We start from the raw sequence: 13570 nt of genomic DNA, 5'->3' as shown, positions 1-13570 counted from the left end.
CGTTTTTTTACTTTTTTAAATATAAAGTCTCCCTATATTGCCCAGGCTGGTCTCGAACTCATAGGCTCAAAGTATCCTCCCACCTCAGCTTCTCAAAGTGCTGAAATTACAGACATGAGCCACCATGCCTATACAACATCCTTTTTTTGGGGGGTGGGGGATGGAGTGTCGCTTTGTCACCCAGGCTGCAGTGCAGTGGCATGGCACGATCTGAGCTCACTACAACCTCTGCCTCCCGGTTCAAGCCATTCTCTTGCCTCAGCCTCCCGAGTAGATGGGATTACAGGCATGTGCCACCATGCCCAGCTAGTTTTTGTATTTTTAATAAAGGTGAGGTTTCACCATGTTGGTCAGGCTGGTCTTGAACTCCTGACCTTGTGATCTGCCCGCCTTGGCCTCCCAAAGTGCTGGGATTATAGGCATGAGCCACCACACCTGGCCTATAATATTCTTTAAATGACAAAATTATAGAATGAAAAACGGGTTAGTGGTTACTGAATGTCAGGGACAGGGAAAGGAGGGTATGTGGCTCTATGAAGGACTAGCACAAGGAACTCTGTGATAGCACAGTTAAGTATCTTGATTGTGGTGTTCGTTATAGGAAGCGAAATGTAATAAAATTGCATTGAATCATACATACACACAAGAGTTCATGTATGTTGGGTGAAATCCGAATAAGCTCTGTGGTATCAACCTGTGGTATTCTGATAAAATAAGAAAGATATATTTGGTCTCTACCCATTTCCTCAGACAGAGCTCCTAAAACCCTTGTAGATAGGCATGGCAGTCCAGCCTGGAGGATAGAGCAAGACTATGTCTCAGAAAAAAAAAACAAAACCCTTGTAGATAGGGATGCTAGGAGAATCTTTTATTCTAATATTTGGTCTTTGACTCTGGTTCCTGAAACAGAACTCCTAAGACCTTTGTAATTTTTTTTTGAGACAGAGTCTCACTCTGTCACCGAGGCTGGAGTGCTGCTGTGTTGCAATCTCAGCTCACTGCAACCTCCGCCTCCGGGGTTCAAGCAATTCCCCTGCCGCAGCCTCCCGAGTAGCTGGGATTACAGACAAGAGCCACCGCACCTGGCTAATTTTTGAATTTTTGGTAGAGATGGGGTTTCACCATGTTGGCCAGGCTGGTCTTGAACTCCTGACCTCACATGATCCACCCACCTCAGCCTCCCACAGTGTTGGGATTACAGGCGTGAGCCACCATGCTGGGCCACAGACAATTTTATCACTCAGGAAATTACAAGGTCTAGGCCAGGCACAGTGGCTCACGCCTGTAATCCTAGCACTTTTGGAGGCAGAGGCAGGCGGATCACCTCAGGTCAGGAGTTCAAGACCAGCCTGGCCAACATGGTGAAACCCTGTCTCTACTAAAAATACAAAAACTAGATGGGCGTGGTGACAGTCGCCTGTAATCCCAGCTGTTTGGGAGGCTGAGGCAAGAGAATTGCCTGAACCCGGGGAGGCAGAGGTTGCAGTGAGCCGAGATTGTGCCATTGCACTCCAGGCTGGGTGACAAAGAAGAGACTCCATCTCAAAAAAAAAAAAAAAAAGGATCTGACACAGAGCTTCTAAATTCTTTGGAATTTCTTGGCTGACAGGAGCATCTTTTGTTTTAATGAGATGACTCCTGGTGGGCTCCTGGACAGCTTCAAGATGGGGGCTGGTTACCAGAGGAACTAACCACAGGATTAGAGGGTTGGAAATTTCAGCCTCACCTCCTGACCTCAGGAGAAAAGAGGAGCTGAAGATGGAGTTGATCACCAATGGTCAATGATTTAATCAACCGTGCCTAGGTCATGAATCCTCCATAAAATCCCAAAAGGACAGAGTCTGAAGAGGTTCCAAATTGTTGAACATGTGGTGGTGCCTGGTGGGTGGTGCCTCTGTAGAGAGTATGGAACCTCTGTGCTCTTTCCTGGAGGGTGGTGCCTCCAGAGAGAGTATGAAAGCTCTGTGCTCCTTCCTGGAGGGTGGTGCCTCGGTAGAGAGTATGAAAGTGAGAGGTGACAACATGCTAGCAACCCTCGCTCTCGGTGCCTCCTTGGCCTCGACGTCCACTCTGGCAGTGCTTGAGGAGCCCTTCAGCCCACCACTGCACTGTGGGAGCCCCTCTCTGGGCTGGCCAAGGCTGGAGCCGGCTACCTCTGCTTGCAGGGAAGTGTGGAGGGAGAGGCGCAGTCGGGAACTGGGGCTGTGCATGGCAGCTCACAGGCCAGTGCAAGTTCTGGGTGGATGCCAGCTCAGGGGCCCCGCACTCAGAGCAGCCAGCTGGTGCTGCCAGCCCCAGGCAGTGAGGGGCTTAGCACCTGGGCCACCAGCTGCAGAGGGTGCACCAGGTCCCTCAGCACTGCTGGCCCGCCCATGCCACACTTGAATTCTCGCCAGGCCTGTCGCCTCCCAGCGGGGCAGGGCTCAGGATCTGCAGTTCACCATGTCCGATCCCTGCCCCTCCTTGTGGGCTTCCACGGCCCGAGCCTCCCCAACGGGCACTGCCCCCTGCTCCACGAAGCCCAGTCCCATTGACCGCCCAAGGGATGAGAAGTGCCAGCGTGCAGCATGGGACTGAGAGGCAGCTCTGCCCGTGGCCCCAGTGTGGCATCCGCTAGGCTAAGCCAGCTGGGCTCCTGAGTCCGGTGGGGACTTGGAGAACTTTTATGTCTAGCTAGAGGATTGTATATGCACCAATCAACACTCTGTGTCTAGCTAATCTGGTGGGGACTTGGAGAACTTTTATGTCTAGCTGGAGGATTGTATATGCACCAATCAGCACTCTGTCTAGCTCAGGGTTTGTGGATGCACCAATCAGAACTCTGTATCTAGCTAATCTGGTGGGTACTTGGAGAACTTTTCTGTGTAACACTCTGTGTCTAGCTAAAGGATTGTAAACACACCAATCGGCACTCTGTGTCTAGCTCAGGGACTGTAAATGCACCAATTGGCACTCTGTCAATACAGACCAATCAGTTCTCTGTAAAATGGACCAATCAGCTCTCTGTAAAATAGACCAATCAGCTCTCTGTAAAATGGACCAATCAGCAGGATGTGGGTGGGGTCAGATAAGGGAATAAAAGCAGGCTACGCGAGGTAGCAGTGGCCACCTGGTTGCGTCATGTTGCACACTGTAGGAGCTTTGCTCTTTCGCTCCTTACAATAAATCTTGCTGCTGCTCACTCTTTGGGTCCACGCCGCTGCCTTTGTTTGCTGTAACACTCGCCGCGAGGGTCTGCCGCTTCACTCCTGAAGCCACCGAGGCCATGAACACACTGGGAGAAACGAACAACTCCAGACGCGCCACCTTTATGAGCTGTAACACTGACTGCGAAGGTCTGCAGCTTCACTCCTGAAGTCAGTGAGACCACGAAGCTACCAGAAGGAAGAAACTGCAGACGCATCTGAACATCTGAAGGAACGAATTCCAGAGACACCATCTTTAAGAACTGTAACACTGCGAGGGTCCGCAGCTTCATTCTTGAAGTCAGCGAGACCAAGAACCCACCAATTCTGAACACATTTTGGCGACCACAGAGGGACTATTGCCTATCACCCAGCGGTGAGACTATCACTAAGCCGTGAGCCTATCTATCGCCTATCGCCAAGCAGTGAGTGAGACTGTCACTAAGCCCTGAGCCTATCTATCGCCTATCGCCAAGCAGTGAGTACCATTGGACCCCTTTTGCTTGCTATTCTGTTCTATTTTTCCTTAGAATTTGGGGGCTAAATACTGGGCACCTGTCAGCCAGTTAAAAGTGACTAGCGCGGCCACTGGACTAAAGACACAGGTGTCAGGCTTTCTGGGAAAGGGCTAACAACCCCCGAATCTTCAGAGTTGGGAGCATTGGTTTGCCTGAAACCAGCTTCCGCTTTTCCTGTACTTGTGGGCTGAGCCGAGGGTCGACAAAGAGGAAAGCCATTGAGCTCCAGGGTCCCGACAAGAAGTTAGTTGACCCTGTGGCCATAAGCGGAACTCTCAAAGTCATGTTGCCCAAGCGAGACTCGCCCATCTATTCTATATATGCTGACCCTTGCCTCCTGGGTCCTAATGCCTGTCAGATAAACTTCCTCACGCCTCTCTTCTCCAAGGCTAGTCCCACTTCTAAAAATCACCCCGTCTCTGATGTCTTTCTAGTTTCTCCTGTAAGAATGATTTTTAGTATAAACTCCAGGACTCTGTTACCTTCTTTAGGTACCCAAGCTCACCAATCGGAAAGACATAAATTTTGCCCAAAGCCCCCATCGTAGAGGGGACTATCAGGAATTTTAGGATCCCTCCTTAGACAGGCAGGCCTAACAAAAGCTATTCCTGAAGCTAGGATATAGGGAGCCTCAGAAATTGTATCCTTCCTATTCTTATAAGTGTGGACAAAAGGCGTCACTCTTCCAACTCTGGATATCCCTTCCCTCCCTTAGGGTATGGCCCTCCACCCATTTTTGGGGCATAACATCTTTATAGGACAGGGGTAAAGTCCCAATACTAACAGGAGAGTGCTTAGGACTCTTAACAGGTTTTCGAGAATGCGTTGGTAAGGGTCACTAAATCCGATTTTTGTTGGTCCTCTTTGTGGTCTATGAGGACAGGCAATGGTGCAGGTTTTCAAGAATGCATTGGTAAGGGCCACTAAATCCAACATTCCTTGGTCCTCTTTGTGGTCTAAGAGGAAAACTAGTGTTTCTGCTGGTGCATGGGTGAGTGCAACTATTCCAATCAGTAGGGTCCTGATTTAATAAACTGTGCCTAGGTCATGAATCCTCCATAAAATCCCAAAAGGATAGAGTCTAAAGTGGTTCCAGATTGTTGAACATGTGGCAGTACCCGGAGGGTGGTGCCTCCGGAGAGAGTATGGAAGCTCTGTGCCCCTTCCTGGTGGGTGGTGCCTCTGGAGAGAGTATGAAACCTCTGCGCTCCTTCCCACTCACCTTGCCTTGTGCATCTCTCCTATCTGGCTGTTCATCTTGTCCTTTACTATATTATTTATTCATATAATAAACTGGTTAATGTAAGTATTTCTCTGAGTTCTGTGAACCACTATCACAAACTAACCGAACCCAAGGAGGAGATCATGTGAACCCCCAATTTTAGTTGGTTGGTCAGAAGAACAGGTCACGACCTAGGGTTTGGAATTGGTGTCTGAAGTGGAAGCAGTTTTCCTTAACCTGTGGACTGTGACTCTAACTCCAGGGAATTAGTGTCAGAATCGAGTTACATTATGGGACGTTCAGCTGGTGTCCACTGGAGAATTGCTTGGTGTGAGGGGAAAATCCCCCACATATCTGGTATAAGAAGTGTTCAGTGTTAAGTATTGAGTGTACAAGTAGGAAAAACACTTAAAAAAATTTTTTTTTTTGAGACGGAGTTTCGCTCTTGTTGCCCAGGCTGGAGTGCAATGGCGCGATCTCAGCTCACTGCTACCTTTGGCTCCTGGGTTCAGGCAATTCTCCTTCCGCAGCCTCCTGAGTAGCTGGAGTTACAAGCATGCACCACCATGCCCGGCTAATTTTTTGTATTTTTAGTAGAGACGGGGTTTCTCCATGTTGGTCAGGCTGGTCTCGAACTCCTGACCTCAGGTGATCCACCCACCTCGGCCTCCCAAAGTGCTTGGATTACAGGCATGAGCCACCATACCCGGCCCACTTTTTTTTTCTTTTCTCAAACATTATTTTTTTCCATCAGAGTACCAATGTCAACTTTCTGGTTTTGATATTGTACTATAGTTATGACAGATGTTATAATTGGAAGATCCTGGGTGAAGGCTGCACAGAACTTCCCTGTATGTGCCTTTGAAATTTCTTATGCTAATTATTTCAAAATTAAACGTTTAAAAATATAAGATTTGTTATTTTCCTTTCTTGTATCGTCATTATCAAGTTTTGGGATCAATATTAGTTTAGCCTAATAAAATGATTAAATAAATATTATTTCCCTTCCCCTAAAACACAGATATGTACTATTTTTTTAAATCCCAAAGTATGATGGCTTAAAAACTTATTAAAAACAGAAAAAGTCTATTTTATTTTAATATAATTATAATACTAATGTATTTGGGGTTAGACCTACATTCTTATGAGTTCTATTTTTCCATTAGTTTTATATTTATTTTCTCTATTTTCTTGACTTCTTTTGGTTTTAGGTTTGATCAATTTTTGTAAGTCCATTTTCCCTCTATACACCATTATTATTTTCATGTTTTCCCTTGAATGCCAATAAGTATTCTTCAATTATCAAAGCCTAGTTTTAATCAATACTTGTATCTTCTTCCTGTTCAATATAAAGATCTTAAATCCCATTTGTTTCATTTACGCCAGTTGCCACACATACTTTAACAAATATTTTTATTTTATATTTGAACATACCACAAGACGTTATTATTGATGTTTTAAAAAATCAATGTTTTGGTCAGGAGCAGTGGCTCACGCCTGTAATCCCAGTACTTTGGTAGGCAGAGGCAGGTGGATCACCTGAGGTCAGGAGTTCCAGACCAGCCTGGCCGACATAGTGAAACCCAGTCTCTACAAAAATACAAAAATTAGCCGGGCATGATGGCAGGTACCTGTAATCCCAGCTACTTGGGAGGCTGAGGTGGAAGAATCGCTTGAACCTGGGAGATGGAGGTTGCAGAGAGCCAAGTTCATACCATTGCACTCCAGCCTGGGTGACAGAGCAAGACTCCGTCTCAAAAAAAAAAATGTTTTTTAAATTTTTATTGTTTAAAAAATAGAGACGGCAGTCTCACTATGTTACGGAAGCTGGTCTCAAATGGCTGAGCTCAAGTGATTCACCCACCTTGGCCTCCCAAATTGTTGAGATTACAGGTGGGAGACACCGCACCCAGGTGAAATCAATCTTTCTTTACATTTATCCATATATTTACTACTTTCATTCTCTTTATCTCAAAATGCCTTTATTTTGGTTATATGCTTAAGTCGATTTTTGCTACCTGTGGAATTATATTTGGAACTTACATTCTGCAATATTTTGAAGATATTCTCCATTCCAGCACTTGCTGGGTTTCCTTGTGTGTCAAAAACTGCTGTCAGTCTTGGCGGTTGCTCCTTCGAAAGTAGCATGTACATTTTCTCTTGCTTCTCTAAAGATTTTTCTCTTTGTCTTTGGTTCTACAATTTATTTATTATAACTAGGTTATCATTTTATTGCCTTGTATGTATTAACCAATTTTGTATCTAACCTAGCAATCTTATTCTAACAGTTCTTCCAAAATGCCTGTAAGTGCCCAATTCCACAATGTGTTCTTTTATCCAAGTTTGCCATCTCACTGGTTTTCTCATTAAGTTTAACATATCTTTGCCATTTGTTCATTCTATATTTGTATGAGAGTCATGTTTTTAACTTTTAAAAAATTGTATTTTGACAAGTATTTACGAGGTATTGATATGGTTTGACTGTGTCCCCACCCACATCTCATCTTGAATTCTCATGTGTCATGGGAGGGACTGGTGAGAGGTAATTAAATCATGGGGGCAAATCTTTCCCATGCTGTTCTTGTGATAGTGAATAAGTCTTAGGAGATCTGACGATTTTATACAGAGGAGTTCCCCTGCACAAGCTTTCTCTCTTTGCCTGCTGCCGTCCTTGTAAGACATGACTTGCTCCTCCTTACCTTCCACTGTGATTGTGAGGCTTCCCCAGCCATGTGGAACTTTAAGTCCATTAAACATTTTTCCTGCATAAATTACCCAGTCTTGGGTATGTCTTTATCAGCAGTGTAAAAACAAACCAATATAAGTATGTACCAAGCATTGAACTAAGTTCTGGGGCTATAAGAAAGGAAAATAGGCCGGGCGCGGTGGCTCAAGCCTGTAATCCCAGCACTTTGGGAGGCCGAGACGGGCGGATCACAAGGTCAGGAGATCGAGACCATCCTGGCTAATACGGTGAAACCCTGTCTCTACTAAAAAATACAAAAAACTAGCCGGGCGAGGTGGCGGGCACCTGTAGTCCCAGCTACTCCGGAGGCTGAGGCAGGAGAATGGCATGAACCCGGGAGGCGGAGCTTGCAGTGAGCTGAAATCCGGCCACTGCACTCCAGCCTGGGTGACAGAGCGAGACTCCGTCTCAAAAAAAAAAAAAAAAAAAAAAAAAAAAGAAAGGAAAATAGCATGGTTCCCAGTGCTCAAGAATTTTTGGTATGACCTCATCATTCCCAGTATGCTCCAGCATTTACCTTCTCCAGGATCAACTCTTCCTCATCTAAAAAGTGTCCAGAGAATATTCTCAACTACACCAAACTATTTGCAGTTTTTGCTGATACTGTTTTTTCCCACACACATGTCTTCCTGAGGGAAATGTTAAAGTGTCTGCTTACAATACACAGGCAGACTAGGCATTTTGAGCATGTTTATTTTTCAAATATAATGCATTTCATTTCACAGACAAACTTGGCTGGACACAGTGACTCACGTCTATAATTCCAGCACTCTGGGAGGCTGAGGCCGTGGGGCAGCGGGGAGGTTATAGGTGGGGAGGATAGCTTGAGGCCAAGAGTTTGAGACCAGCCTAGGCAATGTAGTGAAACCCCATCTTTACAAAAACTATGCATATGAACACATATATGTAGCTAAGATGGGGGGATTGCTTGAGCCCAGGAGTTCAAGGCTGCAGTGAGTTAGGATCATGCCACTGCACTCTAGCCTGGACAACAGAACAAGACCTTGTCTCAGGAAAACAAAACAAATCAAAAAATGATATAAAACTTTACCTTACCCCATTACCCTAGCATTCAGTATCTTTTGTCATGGTGTATTTTATTTTCTCTATATCTGGCTATTATAGATATTCTCTGGAAATAGAAGCTCAGAGACTTTGGTAGCTTACTGAAGTATAGAGACTCTGATAATGATTTCAGTACACTTAATGATGCCCATGTGGTGATGAATTTTAATAATACAGCAAATAAGATGACCAACTTTCTCAAATCAAAGATCCAAACAAGGCCAGGCACAGTGACTCATGCCAGTAATCCCAGCTACTTGGGAGGCCGAGGCAGGAGAATTGCTTGAACCCAGGAGGCAGAGGTTGCCATGAGCTGAGATCGCACCACTACACTCCAGCCAGGGCAACAACAGACCGAGACTCTGTCTCAAAAAAAAAAAAAAAAAATCCAAACAATGCCAATGTTGAGAATATCGGGCAGGGCCGGATGCAGTGACTCCTGCTTGTAATCTCAACACATTGGGAGGCTGCAGCTGGAAGACTGCTTGAACCCAGGAGTTCAAGACCAGCCTGGGCAACACAGTGAGACCCTGTCTCTACAAAAAATACAGAAATTATCCAGGTGTCGTGGCACGCACCTGTACTTCCAACTATTTGGGAGGCTGAGGTGGGAATATCACTTGAGCCTGAGAGGTCAAGGCTGCAGTAAGCCATGATCACATTCCAGCTTGGTTGACAGAGCAAGACCTTGTCACTCTCTCTCACACACACACACACACACACACACACACAAACACAGATGATATCTGGTGAATAAGACATTCACATGTGAATGTCCACCTACATGATTGAAGGATGATCCATATTTTCTAAATAGCTCAACTGTATTAACAGAGCCATCCTGTTTTTTGGTACCAGAGTGTGGAGAAAGCTGTCAGACCAAAAAGGGGTGCTCAAGGAGTTAATTTTGTAGATAATTTGTGCTATGCTTTGAATCTTTGAGTTCCCCCCAAAATTCCTAAGTTGAAATCCTAACCCCCAAGGTGATGGTATTAGGGGGTGGTGCCTTCAGGAGATTTATTAGGTTATAAAGGGCAGAGCCCTCATAGTTGGGACTAGTGAGGCTATAAAAAAGACCCCAGAAGTGGGGCTGTATGGCGTATGCCTGCAGTCATAGCTACTCAGGAGCCTCAGCTGGGGGCATCACTTGAGCTGAGAAGTTAGAGACCAGACTGGGCAAAAGCAAGATCCCATCTCTAAATAATAAAAGTAAATTTTTTTCCTTTTTTTTTTTTTTTGAGAGACTGGCCTGACTTGGTGGCTCATGCCTGTAATCCCAGCATTTTGGGGGGCCAAAGCAGGAGGATTGCTTGAGACCAGGAATGCAAGACAGCCTGAGGAACACAGGGAAACCCCCTCTCTGCAAAAAATAAAATTAGCCAAGCATGGTGGCACATAACTGTGGTCCCAGCTACTCGGGAGACTAACATGGGAGGATCATTCGAGCCCAGGAGGTCAAGCCTGCAGTGAGCTGTGATTGTGCCACTGTACTCTAGCCTGGGTAACAGAGCAAGAACTCAGCTAAAAAATAGCAATAAATTTTAAAACTAACTAACTAAAAAATTTAAAAAGAGAGACTTCAGATAACTAGCTTATCCCTTCCACCCTGTAAGGACACAGCAAAAAGGTGCTTTATGAATCAGAAAGCAAACCCTTGCCAGACACTACATCTGCCAGTGCCTTGACCTTGAACTTCCTAGTCTCCAGAACTGGGAAAAATAAATTTCTGTTGTTGTTAAGCTGTGCAGTTTATGGTGTTTGTTTAGAGCAGACCGAATGAACTAAGGCAATTTGTTGTTAACATGAATATGTTTTAGTAAGTATGTCTTCTCAGGATGGTAGAGGCTTACTGACATTAATGTTCAAGAACTATGAACAAAATTACTTCTGAAAAGATTCATTTTTAGATTTTAAATGCCTTTATCATTTATTATAGATCATGATACATACTTCACAGAATTTATGGTAACGTCCTGGATATTTGTGAATATCTTCATTGTCCACGACCATCATAGACCTAAGTACTTACGAAATATTTAGGCAAGCGCATGTACATATATACTTTACTTCAACAGTGATTCCACTGTTCTCCATTCTGATATTGTAATCTAAACTATTAACTCAAGTCTTGTTATCAACAAGTAGTGTCTGTTTCTCACCTGAGAGTTGCCTGATGGCATTGTATAAGCCACAGACCAGATAATTGGGTTTTCTTGAAGAAACATCAAAAAGTAGCTTCAAGATCAAGAGATCGAGACCATCCTGGTCAACATGGTGAAACCCCATCTCTACTAAAAATACAAAAATTAGGTGGGCGTGGTGGCGCGCACCTGTAGTCCCAGCTACTCAAGAGACTGAGTCAGGAGAATCTCTTGAATCTGGGGGGTGAAGGTTGCAGTGAGCCTAGATCACACTACTGCACTCCAGCCTGGTGACAGAGTGAGACTCCATTTAAAAAAAAAAAAAAATAGCATCAGAGTTTTATGGGAAGACCTAACTGCTAAAAACTGAAGGGATAGGTATAATTATCAATTTAACTTACATTAATGTCATTATCATCATTAATTAATGACATTACCATCATGAGGATTTCCAGGACTATTATGGTTGAGAAGCAGATGACTTGGTAAAAGTATATTACTAATTTAAGATAAGCAGAACAAGAAGTTGGAAGAAGCAAAACTATAAAATCGAATTGTGAGGCCAAGCAGGATGGCTCATGCCTATAATCCCAACGCTTTGAGAGGCCAAGCTGGGAAGACTGCAATTGCTTGAGTCCAGGAGTTCAAGACCAGCCTGGGCAAAATGGTGAGACTCCCATCTCAACAAAAAATAATGAAATTGTTAGTTAATTTCAGAGGACTAGGGAATGGGGAATGTTGATTGGCTGGAGATGAAATCATAGGGGTGTGGAAAAGGTTCTTATGCACTGAGTCTGCCTCAGTGGGGCCACAGGATCTGTTGAGCCATGAGTCAGAAGTTCAGATGGGGTCAGTCTGAAAGGTCTCAAAAAAACTGCTCTTAGGTTCTGTAATAGTGATGTTATCTATAGGAATAATTGGGGAAGTCACAAATCTTGTGGCCTTTGGCCACATGACTCCTGAGCAATAAGGTATTATGGAAACTATACCCACATTTTAACAGAATTTGTAACCATCCAATAGGTTCACCTTGCCTGCTGCCTAGACAGAGCTGATTTAGCAAGACAGGGGAATTGCAATAGAGAAAGAATAATGCATGCAGAGCCAGCTGTGTGGGAGACAGGAGTTTTATTATTATTAGTCACATCAGTCTCCCCAGGCATTCAGGGATCAGAGCTTTTAAGGATGATTTGGTGGGTTTGGGGGGCCAGTGAGTCAGGACTCCTGATTGACTGGGTCAGAGATGAAAGCATAGGGAGTCGAAGCTGTCCCCCAGCACTGTCAGTTCCTGGGTGGGAGCCACAAGATCAGACAGATGAGCCAGTTTATCAGTCTGGGTGGGGCCAGCTGATTCATCAAGTGCAGGTGCTCCAGAATATCTCAAGCACTGGTGTCAGGTTTTACAATAGTGATATTATCCCAGGAGCAATTTGAGGGGGGTCAGAATCTCGTAGCCTCCAGCTGCATGATTCCTAAACCATAATTTCTAATCTTGTGGCTAACTTGTTAGTCCTACAAAGGCAGTCTAGTCCCCAGCCAAGAATGGGGTTTGTTTTGGGAAAAGGCTGTTATTGTCTTCGTTTTAAACTATAAACTACAAACTAAATTCCAAAATTAGTTCAGCCTACGGCCAGGAATGAACAAGGACAGCTTGGAGGTTACATGGAGTTGGTTAGGTCAGATCTCTCTTACCGTTTCAGTTATAATTTTGCAGTTTCAAATTCAACCCTCTCATAATCCTCACCTTGTGGACTTTCATTAGTTTTGCAAAGGTGGTTTCATTTGGGGAAGGGCATCATCCTTGCTTTAAGGTTAAACCATACACTAAATTTCTCCCGAAGTCAGCTTGGTCTATGCCCAGGAATGACCAAAGATAGCTTGGAGGTTAGAAGCAAGACGGATTCAACTACGTCAGATTCTCTTACTGTCAAAATTTTGCAAAGGTGATTTCAATATTACTTTCAATGTTTTATTTTCTTTCTTTTTTTGAGACAGCGTTTTGCTGTGTTTCCTAGGCGGGTGTGCAGTGGCGTGATCACAGCTCACTACAGCCTGGACCTCCCAGGCTAAAGTGATCCTCTCACCTCAGCCCTCCAAGTAGCTGGGACTACAGGCACATACCAATATACCTAGCTAATTTTTAAAGTTTTTTTTATAGAGGTGGAGTCTCACTATGTTGCCCAGGCTGATCTCAAACTCTTGGGCTCAAGCAATCCTCCCATCTTGCCCTCCCAAAGTGATGGGATTACAGGCATGAGCCCCTATGCCCAGCTTAATGTTTTATTTTCTGGTAAGCATACAATAGAGTCTTTTTTGTTTCTCTTTGCTCTATCCCTGTTATTTTCATTTACTAGGCTTTAACTATACAAAATGGAAAAAAAAAAAAAAAGAACTCTCTTTTAAAAGGTATGGCTAAGGGGCTGGGGCTACTAACATAAAGCTCTGAATATTTAGTTGATTTTTTTTTTTTTTTTTTTTTCAAGATGGTGTCTCACTCTGCCACCCAGGCTGGAGTACAGTGGCACAATCTCAGCTCTCTGCAACCTCCGCCTCCCAGGTTCAAGAGATTCTCCTACCTCAGCCTTCCAAGTAACTGGGATCACAAGCACACGCCACCATGCCCAGCTAATTTTTGTGTTTTTAGGAGACACAGGGTTTCACTATGTTGGACAGGCTGGTCTCAAACCTCCTGA

At 44.5% G+C, this 13570-nt stretch overlaps 1 long non-coding RNA gene across 2 annotated transcripts in view; it reads left to right on the top strand.

The window, feature by feature from the left end:
• Window positions 1-3085: 3085 nt before the first annotated feature.
• The window catches only part of LOC126951140 (uncharacterized), an 87456-nt gene continuing 76971 nt past the window's right edge, over window positions 3086-13570 (top strand). For both annotated transcript variants that reach the window (XR_007724367.1, XR_007724366.1), the window contains exon 1: window positions 3086-3663. This is a non-coding gene — a long non-coding RNA (uncharacterized LOC126951140). The remainder of the gene's footprint in view (window positions 3664-13570) is intronic.

This window comes from Macaca thibetana, chromosome 3, assembly GCF_024542745.1.
Source record: "Macaca thibetana thibetana isolate TM-01 chromosome 3, ASM2454274v1, whole genome shotgun sequence".
Lineage (NCBI taxonomy): Eukaryota > Metazoa > Chordata > Mammalia > Primates > Cercopithecidae > Macaca > Macaca thibetana.
Note: the sequence above shows the minus strand (reverse complement) of the source record. Positions and strands in the feature narration are given on the sequence as shown.